The 13,420-nt window shown below is 42.9% G+C and overlaps 1 protein-coding gene across 3 annotated transcripts in view; it reads right to left on the reverse strand.

The window, feature by feature from the left end:
• Positions 1-13,420, reverse strand: part of LOC137379721 (contactin-1-like) — a 934,724-nt gene that overhangs the window by 426,078 nt on the left and 495,226 nt on the right. The window lies entirely within an intron of this gene.

A 13,420-nucleotide genomic window follows, 5' to 3' on the forward strand; every position in this document is an offset into this window, starting at 1 on the left:
TCCCTGCTGGGATTTATTGTGGGATCTGTTTATTATCTTGTGCACCATTGTACATAATAGATGCTGACAGATGAAGTGTAAGATTGGTGGAAATTGGCATTTTAAGGAGAAACCTGGTAAGTGTCTTCAAGTCAAACTGGAATGTACTCAGTCTGGGGCCAGTAGTGGCCAAACAATAGGCATTTATTCTGTAAACATTCATGTGGGTCATTTTTTAAAAAACTGATGTATGACTTAGGACAGGAGATAGGAAACATAGCTCAAAGTAATAAAACATATTGCTGGGCACTGAATGTATCCCACACTAGTGTTAATCCTTACTTGGCTCTCATATAATACATGTGACAGAATGGCATGGAATTCAGTACTCTGTCACATTAGAATAGCCCACACCATTTCCATTTACTTTCAGACAAGTGAAGTGTAACAAACGCACAATTACATAATGGTAGGTTATCAATCAACATGGGTTAGAGTTTTGCATGGCCTGGTTTCCCTTGTATGATGAAAGAGGCCTTTTATAAGTCAAGTGCACAGCAGTTCACTAGAGAAAAGGTAGGAATATAAAAACTGGCAGAAATCTGCTAATTGATAACAAATGTGCTCGGTATCTGTGAGAATGGTCCAGTTGCTAGAGGGCCTTCTTCATCCAAACTCTCTTGTGAGCTTGCGTTGGTGAGTCTACCCGAATGGCCAAGAGGAAAAACCCTTTATCATTCATTTTTGTTGGTCGACAATTGGGTGGACCCCACTGGTTACAAGTCAACATTTCATTTCTCCTCTCAAGATACAAATTCATGGCAGTTCCCGCTGGTGCCAGTGTGCAGTATTTCATCATTAAATATCTCCATTTTATGCAATCACTTGTTCTCATTTCGAAGATTTGTGCGATAATACACTGAAGGGAATGTTTATTCACATATGAAGGGATTAAATTATAGAAAAGAAAGGTCAGTTTGCGAATTTGCTCAGCTTTTCAGAAACAACCTTACTCTTGTTGGGCTACAGAACTGTAAATGTAATTACTGGATCATAGTACTGGAGCATCAGAGACAATGGACCAATTGATGCACGGTGACCTGATGCAAATGCAATTAAACCAATCAACAGAAATCATTGGACGATTAGCTTTTCCTTTCAGAATTACTCTGGGTTTATGGTCACTTGTGATGCTTAAAAAAATGTCACTCAGCATGATTACAAACAACTCTAAACTCCTTTTGAAGGGATTCCTCACAGCTACACTGCCAGATTACTGAATACCCAAGTAATGTTTTTTAAAACTGAAGAATTTTGGTCAAGGCCGACTAGTGCAGAGACCCCAAGAAGGTTAGAAATACTTGGGGTTTTTAAACTTTGCCAGTAATGTCAAACAGGTGCTGGCGGATCAGTGGCCCCTCTCAAATGAAAATTGTGAGAGGAGTTTTAAACATGGCTAATCTATCGGCAAAAGTCAAAATTACCCCACATTAAGATCAAATTAAAACCTTAATTTTATTTTTTAATTTACTCCAGCACCTATGAAGTGGAAAGCAACTGTCAATTGATGATCTTACTTTTCAAAATTTCATTCCAACTGCTCATGGTAATTCCACGTTTTGACAGTGAATGGGAATTCTTTGACATTTTAGCAATGGGCTAGAATTCCCTGACATTTTAACAGGAGCTGCAAATGCCCAACATTTTGACAGAAGGCTAGATCTCCCTGACATTTAAGATTGATTATGATTAGAGATACAGCACTGAAACAGGCCCTTCGGCCCACCGAGTCTGTGCCGACCATCAACCACCCATTTATACTAATCCTACACTAATCCCATATTCCTACCAAACATCCCCACCTGTCCCTATATTTCCCTACCACCTACCTATACTAGTGACAATTTATAATGGCCAATTTACCTATCAACCTGCAAGTCTTTTGGCTTGTGGGAGGAAACCGGAGCACCCGGAGAAAACCCACGCAGACACAGGGAGAACTTGCAAACTCCACACAGGCAGTACCCAGAATCGAACCCGGGTCCCTGGAGCTGTGAGGCTGCAGTGCTAACCACTGCGCCACTGTGCCGCCCTTCATACCAATAGATCCTTTTGCCGATAGATTAGCCATGTTTAAAACTCCTCTCACAATTTTCATTTGAGAGGGGCCACTGATCCGCCAGCACCTGTTTGACATTACTGGCAAAGTTTAAAAACCCCAAGTATTTCTAACCTTCTTGGGGTCTCTGCACTAGTCGGCCTTGACCAAAATTCTTCAGTTTTAAAAAACATTACTTGGGTATTCAGTAATCTGGCAGTGTAGCCTTCATGCCAGAATCCTCTGACATTTTGTTGGGAGCTTGAATTCTCCTAACATTTGACTGCTGGTAAATTTCTGTGAATTTTTGCAACGCCTCCCTCTCAGCAGGTGATACAAACCTTGGGTTTTAAAAGCCGAAAATGAGAGCAAGAGGAAGGAAAGACTGGCTGGGGGACGAGTTATAAGTGAGGTAATTTTAAATCCCACATCACAGGCATTTGCTGTCATGTTCCCCTTTTTTGCCACTTGGAAGGCGGCCTGCGAGATTAGTAAGTAAAAGAGCGCCTCAGTAGATCATAGATCTGCGGAGATATGCAAACCTGGCAGATCTGTCTTTTGTTTCAGATTGTTCCGAATCAGCAGATTAACCGGGAAAGAGAGAAACCATTTGGGTAAAAGCGTCAAGTTGGGCAAAATCTCAATTCCAATTTGAAAAAAGCAGGCTAGATCCTTAGGATTGACAAAGGTTTACAACATTTATTTATCATCTTTATTAAGTAATGCCTGAAGAGGGTTCTCTTGTCTACTCCACCAGCATACCAGAGAATACCATGATGGCTTCTTATAACTTCGGCCCAGATTCAGTTCAGGAAATGTTTAAATATTCGAAGCTTTGTCCATTTCAAAATGGCTGGGAATTCCAGCCAGCAATCAAATGTCTGCGAACTCCGTCCCACTGTCAAAATGTCAGAGGATTTTGGGCCGCAGTTAAAATGCCAGTGATTTTGGACTAACTGGTTAAATGCTAGTTATGTCTCACTCCCAGAAAAAACGTCAGGGAATTCCGCCAGCTGTGGAAAGAAAAATCAGAAAATTCCATATCACAGAAATGCGCGAGTGGTCAAAATGTTAGGGAATTCAAGCTCCCATCAACATGTCCAGGAATTCTGGCTAACAGTCAAAATGTCAGAGAATTTTAGCCATCCATCAAAATGTTGGGGATTTGTAACTCCCACTAAATGTCAGGGAATTCTGGACTATTGCCAAAATGTCAGGGAATTCTGGCCAGGCGTTAAAATGTCAAATAATTCCCATTCAATGTCAAAATGTTAGGGAATTGCCACAAGCAGTCGGGCTGAGATTTTGCAAGTGTGATTACCAATTGCTTTCCACTTCACAGGTGCCGGACTTAATTAAAAATAAAAGTTAAGACTTTTAAACCTATTTGGCAACAGCCTGTTACAATTCAAGATTTATAGCAGGCAGCAGGAACTGGAGCAGCTTGTTCCCATGATCTGTACGCACTACTGTGCAGTGCTGGTGTCAGTTTACATCCTCAGGAGACAGTCACCTCTGTCATTAAGCTCCTTCCCGTTCAACAGAATGTCTGGCGTAAAGCTTGATTCAGACAACACTTCGGGGAGAATTAGGAAGGCGAGTAATTGGAGGGTGGACAGTGCAGGGCACACTGTACCATCTACAATATTATCTACCACTGTAACCGGTGATGACACAACACATGAAAAGTCAACTCTGAACAGAGATTGGAATAGAAACCTGCATCAAATGCTCCGATGTATTTAACAACTACTTTCGCTCTTAAGCCATTCTAGGAATTTCACTGATAATGTGCGTTAAAGCCAACCTGTGTCAGTTCACACAATGCTTCTTCAGTTTCATTATAAACTGCCAAATGTGTCAGATTTGAGTACCTTTTATGATTAGAGAGAAAGGAGGGAATGAGGTTAGACTTTGGTAACTGGCGGGTCTTGGTTGTGTGTAGGTCACTTGGAGAAGCAAAACTTAATGTGGCACCAGCCTGCAAATGAAGAAACCAGCCCCATTGTGAGGACTTGATACAAGAGAGTTATAAAGAACCAGTTCAGAGAAGTAACAAACCCCAATCAATCCTTCTATAATCCATGCAAAAAGCAGTCAAATCAACTCTACCATCACCACCAAGATATAGGAACAGGAGTAGGCCATTCATCCCCTCAAGCCTGCTCTACCATTCAATTAGATCAATCTGCACCATAACTCCATTTTCCTGCCTTTGCTCTACATCCCTTGATACCCTTACCAAACAAAAATCTATCTACCTTGGTTCTGAAAGCTCCAATTGTCCCAGCATCTACAGACTTTTGCAGCAGCGATTTCTAAATTTCTACCACCCTTTGTGCGAAGAAGATGCACAAGATAAATGGTTTGCCAATGGAATGCTTTCCCAATGACTGTATCAGAGCCGTTTCCTGCTCCCGAACTGGAAAACGTTATCAACTTTGCTTCGAATTTCCACCCTTCTCTCACCTTTACATGGTCCATCTCCAAGACTTTCCTTCCCTTCCTCAACTTCTCTGTCTCCATCTCTGGTGATAGGTTGTCTACTAATATCCATTACAAGCCCTCCGACTCCCACAGCTACCTCGACTACACTTCTTCACACCCTGCCTCCTGTAAGGACTCCATTCCATTCTCCCACTTTCTCCGTCTCCAACGCAACTGCTCTGATGATGCTACCTTCCATGACAATGCTTCTGATATGTCTTCCTTTTTCTTCAACTGAGGATTCCGCCACTGTGGTTGACAGGGCCCTCAACTGTGTCCGGCCCATTTCCCGCACCTCTACCCTCACCACTTCTCCTCCCTCCCAGAACCGTGACAGGGTTCCCCTTGTCCTCACTTTGCACCCCAGCAGCCTCCACATCCAAAGGATCATCCTCCGCCATTTCCGTCACCTCCAGCGTGATGCCACTACCAAAGGCATCTTCCCCTCCCTTCCTCTGTCAGCATTCCGAAGAGATCAGTCCCTCCGTGACACCCTGCTCCACTCCTCCATTACCCCCACCAGCTCGTCCCCTTCCCACAGCACCTTCCCCTGCAAGCGCAGGAGGTATAATGCCTGCCCGTTTACCTGCTCTCTCCTCACTATCCAAGGCCACAAACACTCCTTTCAGGTGAAACAGCCATTTACTTTTATCTCTTTCAATGTAGTACACTGTATTTGCTGCTCACAATGTGGTCTCCTCTACATTGGGGAGACCAAATGGAGACTGGGTGACCGCTTTGCGGAACACCTCTGCTCAGTCTGAAAGCATGACCCCGAGCTTCCAGTTGCTGGCCATTTCAACACTCCCCCCTGCTCTAATGCTCACATCTGTGTCCTGGGATTGCTGCAGTTCCAATGAACATTAACATAAGCTCGAGGAACAGCATTTCATTTACCGATTAGGCATGCTACAGCCTGCCGGACTGAACATTGAGTTCAATAATTTCAGAGCATGACGGGCCCCCATTTTACTTTTACCTTTAGTAATTTTTTCTTTTATTTTTGGTGTTTATTTTATTGTAGTTTGCTCAGTTTGTTTCTACTGCACCTACCCACTGTTTTTTTTTGATGTTTGTGCTTGTGGCTGTTCAGTTTACAGTTCATTAACACCCTATCTGTACTAATGCTTCGTCTTTCAACACACCATTAACACATTGCTTGCCTTTGCTCCATGACCTTCTGGTCAGCTATTCTGTGACTTTGTCCAACACCTTCTCTTTTGTTATCTCTTGCCCCACCACCGCTTTACTTGCTTAAGATCTTTTACATTTCTTATATCTGCCAGTTCTGATGAAAGGTCACTGACCTGAAAAGTTAACTCTGCTTCTCTCTACACAGATGCTGCCAGACCTGCTGAGTTTTTCCAGTACTTTCTGTTTTTATTTCAGATTTCTAGTATTCGCAGTACTTGGCTTTTATTTGAGTGTTTTCCCAATCTGTTTTCGGGATGTGGGCATCACTGGCAGAGCTACGCTTACTATCCATCCCTGGTCACCCTGGGAGCAGCAGTGGGATGCGACTATTTGTACAACTCGAGTGAGTTCCTACTCCAAATCAGATAGCATTCAGAGGCAATCGCATAGTGTGAACTGGTCACATGTAGGGCCTGACTGGCTAGGGGGCTAGCAGATTCCTTTCCCTGAAGGACATTTATGAACTAGTGGGTTTTTCCAGCAATCCAGCAGTTATCATGGTCATTCTTTTTGAATGGTACCAGCACAAAAATTCCCAGATCTATTGAATTGGTAGGATTTGAACTCATGCCCCGTGGGTTGCTAATCCCAGTATTGACTGTGTACCGAATGTGGTGGAACAAATGGAACCAGCATTCATCCCAAAATAAAATGCCCATCATGAGCTACTACTGATTGGTACAATTGCAACTTCCTTTGGGAGGGCAAGTTGGCTCTGGTACGTGGGTGTAGCAGGAATGCAAAGTGGCAAAGAAGGCCTCATGCAAGGGGCACCTGAGCTTTTCTGATAAATTGAAGCAATACTTTGCATACACGGGCATGTGTGTATGTGGCAATGAAAAATGGCACTCCATGTTTCAGAAGAAACCAGAAATCACTGTGGATCAAGGGTCTAATTTGGACGGATTGAGTGAAACATTATTTAAATTACCTCCATCACATCTACCACCCAACATTCACACCAAGCTAGAGATTATGTTCTCAGGTCAACTGAATCTGGTTAAAACTATAACAGTCATGTATGCCTCACACAGTAAGTATTTAACTCACACCTTTGAAAGTGTGTGGTGTTCAAGCACCAGCACTGCGGAATCAGAAGTCATGACTCTACGCTGCCTTTGATCTGTGTCGCGTGGCTCCAGCTATCAGGAGATCCGAGTGTCACATCTGCACTCACACATATCCGAAATATGCATCAAAGGCGGATTCTAAGGTCCAAGGAGATACGGCAGTGCGTGACCTCTGAACTACACCGCCCCTCCCCCATCCCCCACCCCACTCTGATACTTTATCTTTGTAAGCTGTACTGCTATCCATCAGGGCACAAGTGTAAAGGCAACACTATTGAAATGAGCCGTCAAATGACACAACCATCCACTCACAACCTTTTACTATTGGTTTTTTAAAAAACTACGTGAAGGGATACTCCTTTGTCATCGGAAAGATACCAGTCTTCTTGACAACACCCGAGATGTGTCACTGTTATGTTCTACAATTACTTTAATCACCTTAAGCTTATGCTCTTTCAGCATTTAAATACAGTGCCAGAGGGATTTGGATCAAGCACTGGAAACTGTGATTGGAAAGGCTAACTTACTCCAAATACATCTTTGGTTAACCACAAGTTATTGCACGCTTCAAGATAACTGCACTGTCAGCGCTGAAATCCTTTAACCTCAGTGCAGAGAGGGGACAGCAGCATGCAACCATTCCAATGTAAGCTATATTTCTTGCCAGTTCTTTCTCCTCTCTCCTGAAAGTGCTGATTCTTTCTGGCCTTTTGGTCCACAGGGGGAGTGCTAGCAAAGCTTCTGGTACCTTGATGAAGAATGCATTATTCACAGGTAAGCCGAGACAGCAAATGTCGCCTTTTGGAAAACATCACAACGAAGCACGATCCAGGAGTCATCAGATATCACTGTCACCTTTCCTCCTTTCTTGACCACTATGTGAAGGACAATGATAATACCTCAACTGCTGCACTGGCTCCTAAATCAGCACAGTCCAGGGATGGAAACTGGGGCCTACTGCTCTGGATGCTTCAGTCCCAGCGCCAAGCAAATCTTCTACTTCCAGCTCCTTCATGAACTGTTGCTTGCAATGCAAAACATTTTCCACTTTATGCACATTTTCACAAGTTTTGGATTCCATCAGTAATTTATACGGATTCTCAAACCACAGCGCCACAGCGTTTTTGAGGACTCTTCAGTCACTATCAGTTATAGCATGAATGTGCTCCCCTCTTTTCTAAATTCTTTGGTGTGTTGTGTTTGTTGAAGTGAGGGAGGTTAATGTTAATCAATAGATGCCCAAAATAATCCAGTATCAAGCATACCATGTCAGGTGAATCAGAATTGAAGTTCCTTGTACTCTGTCCCCTACAATATTCCTTAGAATAAAGGAAATGATTTTTGGGAAATCATGAACATCAAAGTATAACTCAGGAGGCTACAAGCAGAGACCCTCTGTAGTAATCAGGGTCACACCAGTTTGGGCTCGCAATGAGGGTGGTAAAAATCCACCTCTGCTTCCAACCTCAGATAAGCAACAACAACAAAGGTGCATTTATATAGCACCTTTCACACAGTACAACATCCCAAGGTACTTCATTGGGAATGGTATCAGATAGACTTTGACACCGAGCCATTAGAACAGTTTGGTCAAAGAGGTAGGTTTTAAGGAACGTCTTAAAGGTGAAGAGAGAGGTGGAGAGGTTGAGGGAGAGAATTCCAGAGCTCATAGCCTGGGCAGCAGCCGGCACAGCAGCCAATGGAAGTTGGAGCTGCACAAGAAGCCGGAGTTGGAGGAGTGTTGAGTTTTCGGAGAGTTGTAGCACTCCTGAGTGCACCAGTACACCATCTTCATTTCCTACACAACCCAGCACTGCAACCTCTCTGAATTATGCCAAATTAGGGCCAGTTTTTTTCACCATGGCCCTTCACCCAATTGGGGAATGGAGTGAGGTCGACCAATCTACTTCAGCTGATCCGTATACAGATCAAATCCTCACTCCATCAGTCTGCAATGGATTAGAACCCAAGTTTCCGAGGTGAAAGGGCAGTCTTCGAATCTACTTCACCACATCATTACATTTAACAAGTAGTAAACTAAAAGCAGCTTATGCTGTTGAGTTGCTTAATCAAGGGCAAAGTCAAGATTACATACTGCTATTTTATATGTGTTACACTGAATATACATTTTCTGCTTCTTTTTAACTACATTTCAACTAAAAAATAACAAAGATATTATCTGCCATATTGGCGCTGCCCCTTTCCCCCATGGTTGATGGATGCTGCCAATTTGTTGACACTCCACAAACCCTGGTCATGCCCTTGCTATGACAACAAACATAATGAAGAGATACTATTTTTATTTACTAAGAAAAGATGAAATAGAAACAGCAAACAGAGCTGTGCTTGGAGTGAATTCTTGTGAAAGGATGTCTTGTGAAATTTCTGACAAATAATTAGAGTTGCCAAGAAGGGGACTGTGAATAATGGAAATTCCCTTGTACCACCAAGGTGAAGAGCAAATCATTCTTAACGTGTTATTACAGAATGCAACACACAGAAACAAGCCATCCTGTCATTCATTTATCACTGCTCCACCCACATCCTAAACATAGCATGCCTCATATCTTCCCTCTCAGGTGGATGTAATAGAACCCATGGCTGTGAAGCATTTTAGGATATCCTGAGGATGTGAAAGGTGCAATGGAATGGAAATGTAACGTCATTCCTTCACCGTCACTGGGTCAAAATCCTCGGACTCCCTACCGAACAGCATTTGTGGGCGCACCTTGACTACACGGGCTGCAGCCATTCAAGAGGCAGTTCACCGCCACCTTCTCAAGGGCAAGTAGGGATTGACAATAAATGCTAGCCTTGCCAGTGACACCCACACCCTATGAAAGAATAAATAAAATAAAATGCAAGTTAGTCCTTGGTTCAATTAGGGTAAAATCATTGATCTTGTGCTCCCAGCAACAAGGTACATGCAGGGAACACCGGCTGGCAAGTTCAGCACTATAATGTTGGTTGCATGTACTCTGACCTATGCTCCCTTTAAGCACAGCTTGCACTCTGGAGTGCGGGTTCTATGAACCTACTCTACTGATTCCTATAACAGAGCATCCGATGTAGAGGCTGAGCAATAACAAATATTTCCTTAGATACACGAGCACAGCACCAAGTGCTGGGAGCAGCAACTGACTCAGCAAATAATGACATTGCAAATTCGGTGTCCATAACTGTAAAGCAACAGCACCGGGGGTAGACACTGTGGGACTGACCATCCAGGCAATCAAAGGGAGAGTAAACATTTTACTTTTTTTAATTCAGTGTTTTTCAATAGTGAAGAAAAGCCTGTATTTATATAGCGCCTTTCACAATTTAAGGATGCCTCAAAGTGCTTTACCGCCAGTGAAGTACATTTTTTGAATTGTCATCACTGTCAGTAGAATTTCCAGTGAGGCCAGGGGGCACTGTAGTGGCACTTACAGTCAATGGGCAAACACGGATAATGGTCTGAGGGTAAGTAGCGCCTCTGGAACCAGATCCAATAAAGGCAAAGGGTGCAGGATAAATGGGGAGAAAACCTCAGAGATAGGAAAACAAAGATCACTGAACCAAATACTTGTGAGCACCAGTATTAAAACACAAATGTCGAGTATTCCATTCAAGTGAATTAAAAATTAAATTTAATCCAACAGAAATCTGTAATCTTCTGTGTGAGTGTGTGAGTGTGTGTGTGTGTGAGAGAGAGTGTGTGTGTGTGCGTGTGTGAGAGAGAGTGTGTGTGAGAGAGAGTGTGTGTGTGTGCGCGCGCGCTGAATCTTGCTCAGTTTGGGCATCTCCAATCACCTAACAATCACAATAAAGATGCACACATCAAACTACACGGGGCAGTGTTACTATTTCCAAAATGGTTACCAAATGGCCCTCGTCATCAGCAGGACAAGTCACTTGTTGTAACACAGATCTGTCCGGTTTCTCTGCTTCCGGGACTTGTAATGCAAAACTGAGGGAGCAGGTGACACTGCAGTTAGTAAGTGAGGGAATTTGTCTCAGGGTGATGTGCTGAGTCATATCACTCACAGTAGTCTGCTGATAATGCCATCCTTTTGTAAAAACTGATTGTCACCCTGCATCAAAAGGATTCATTTCTAAATATATTAAATGCACTGAGGACAAGAGATACCTGTTCTCATGTTTGGCTGTATTTGCTGGACTCAATTTACATTCTTCCAAGAGTTCCCGAGACAGAAGATGAAAGGAAAAATAAGGCTTCAGTTTCCTGCTTCATTGCTGCAGTTTGGTGGAGGACCTACAGGAACCTCCCCATCCTGAAAGGGGCCCCGACATTCCCCACCCCCCACCACTGCCCAATGGGTAAATGGGCACTGCCTAATGTGGCACTGAACCGTACAGGCCCAGCAACTGGGGAGCTTCAACTGTTGCGCTGTTATTATGAAAAGGGGCATAAGATCAGCTTCCGACTGTTATTCAGCAATGCAAAAGTGCACAACTGGATGTAAGGTGGTCAGAGCCAATCAAACATGCAACTGCACAGGAAAAAGGAGCTAACAGCCTGCCAGGAAATGAAGCCAGCTCCCATATAGAACATACTGCCCTTTGCAAGGGAGCTCAGTCTCCTGAGGTTTTTGAGAATAGCATCAACAGACACACAGGAGCAGTTTATAAATATATTTGAATGCTTTCCATCAGATCGCAAAAGAGGAAGAAACTGAAGGAGAAAAAGACAGCAGCCTCTGAGAAAGGACTGTATACTTACAATTTATACAGTTCAAACAGGGCACCGAGATCCCTTGAAGTAATCTGGACATGTTGGTGCATGCTCCTTTAAGGATGACTAAGCAAGGCCAATGGAACAGGAACAGTGACAAAGTGAGGGTAACAATTATAAAGAAACATTTCTGTAGTAAAAAGATCTGTATGGATTTTTTAAAAAGTGATGTTAAATTGCCCCCTGCTGGCCAGACAGAGAGCTACAACTAGTGGTAAAACCAATGGACGCTGAAGTTGCATCCTCGAGGAAACCTTCAGTTGGCACAAGGCAGACAGTAAAAACAGAGGAGAATTTAGGGATCAGAAACTCATTTAGAACATCAACTCTTCCATAATGAAATCTATTAGAAATCTGTTTTTGCCTTCATTACCTTGCTCAATGGAATAACATTCCAGACGTTTATCACTGATGAGACTTGGCGTTTATTCTGGTGTTTGTTTTAAATTACTTTTCATTCATTTTGATTTATGCCGCTTGGTCCTATTTTCTTTTGTGCACTTCGAAATAATAATCTGAGTTTATCTCATCCATTCCATCCAAATACTTAGATGAGGTTCCACTTAACTGCAGTCTATCACCACTGTTAAAAGCTAAACTTTCTCCAGTCTTTCCTCACGGTTCGTCCTCTTCACACTCGGGATTGTGCTTGTTGAGGCACACTATCTAAATCAAATACTGTGGATGTGAAAACTGAGCATGGCACGAGATACTAGTGTCAAATGTCTGCAACTGAGATTCTGAGAGGTCCTGAGTAACCATCCCGTCAATGACTGAGAATCAATCTGCCCAGGGGTCAGAGGTCACACCGGTGAAGGTACAATAACTGAAGGTTGTACAGATCCAGCCTGGATCCGCTGGGGACATCCTCAAGTTTCTTTGCAATGTTGATTTACACAGATTGACGCAAATGGGCTTCCGCAGTTTAATATGGAATAGCAAGGATCAGATGGGAATTACTGCTGGCTTAATTAGAATGCCCAGAGTCATGGCAAACCTTGGAAGCCCATGGTGCACCTAAAATGCAGCCCTCTTCACTCTTGGCATTTTCACTTGTACTGGCTGCTTTACTGAATAGCTTAGTTGTTAAGGTACTGAATAAGCAATCCAAAGGTCAAGAGATCAACTCTGACCCTGGTAAGTGGAGAAACTGAATGGAATTTGGTCATTTTGGGCTGGTACTGGAAAAAAAACTAACCCATCAAAACCCAAGTGATTCACTGAACAGCGAACTTCATATTTCACATTCCTCTGGTGAGAAATGAACAATGCCAAAACACAAAATGCTCCATGAGGCCTAAAAACAAACTTGCAGAATGGGCAGATATGTGGAAAATGAATTTCAACACAGACAAGTGTAAGGTATTACATGTTTGTGAGAAAAATAAGAAAATCACCTATTGCTTGGAAAATAAGAATCTAAATGGGGTTGAGTAGCAAAGGGATCTGAAAGTACAAATACACTATTCACTGAAAGTTACAATGCAGGTTAATAAGGGATTGAATTGAAAAGTACAGAAGTTGTGCTAAACTTGTATCAAATTTTGGTTAGACCACACTTGGAGAACTGTGGAGACCTGTGGTCGCCATGTTATAAAAAGAATATAGAGGTGCTGGAGAAGGTGCAAAAAGGACTTGCAAGGATAATACCAGAAATGTGAGGTTATACCTATCAAGAAAGGATGAACAAGGTGGATCACTTTTGAAGGGTTTTAACAGAAAGTTTTAACAGACACAGAGTATTTCCCCTTGTGGGGGAAAGCAAAACTAGAGGCCATCAGCGTAAAATAATCACCAAAAGATCAAACTGTGACAAAGGTCAACTTTCCCACCGCATCCTTTTCGACCTGTCAGCCT

Source organism: Heterodontus francisci, chromosome 18 (genome assembly GCF_036365525.1).
Source record: "Heterodontus francisci isolate sHetFra1 chromosome 18, sHetFra1.hap1, whole genome shotgun sequence".
Lineage (NCBI taxonomy): Eukaryota > Metazoa > Chordata > Chondrichthyes > Heterodontiformes > Heterodontidae > Heterodontus > Heterodontus francisci.